The sequence below is a fragment of the Acanthisitta chloris genome, unplaced genomic scaffold, assembly GCF_000695815.1.
Source record: "Acanthisitta chloris isolate BGI_N310 unplaced genomic scaffold, ASM69581v1 scaffold2908, whole genome shotgun sequence".
NCBI lineage: Eukaryota > Metazoa > Chordata > Aves > Passeriformes > Acanthisittidae > Acanthisitta > Acanthisitta chloris.
Window position 1 is genome coordinate 19,925 of NW_008688505.1, and position 223 is coordinate 20,147.

Sequence of the window (223 nt, forward strand, 5' to 3'; positions counted from 1 at the left end):
CAAGGCTGACAGAGCTCCAGGAGTGTTTGGCCAATGCTCTCAGGCACAGGGTGCAGTGTTGGGGTGTCCTGGGCAGGAGTTGGACTGATGATCTCTGTGAGTCCTTTCCAGCTCAGGAGATTCTGTGATTGTGTGACCTGTTCCCTCCGAGGTGAGCAAAGGCCTGGGCAGAGTCAGGGACAGCAGAGAAGGGGACAGGAGCAGGTGTGTTGTCACCCTGAGC

General features: G+C 57.4%; 1 protein-coding gene across 1 annotated transcript in view; it reads left to right on the forward strand.

Annotated features, from left to right (window-relative positions):
- PIP5K1C (phosphatidylinositol-4-phosphate 5-kinase, type I, gamma) overlaps window positions 1–223 on the forward strand; it is a gene marked incomplete at both ends in the record, with an annotated part of 13,633 nt that overhangs the window by 1,760 nt on the left and 11,650 nt on the right. The window lies entirely within an intron of this gene.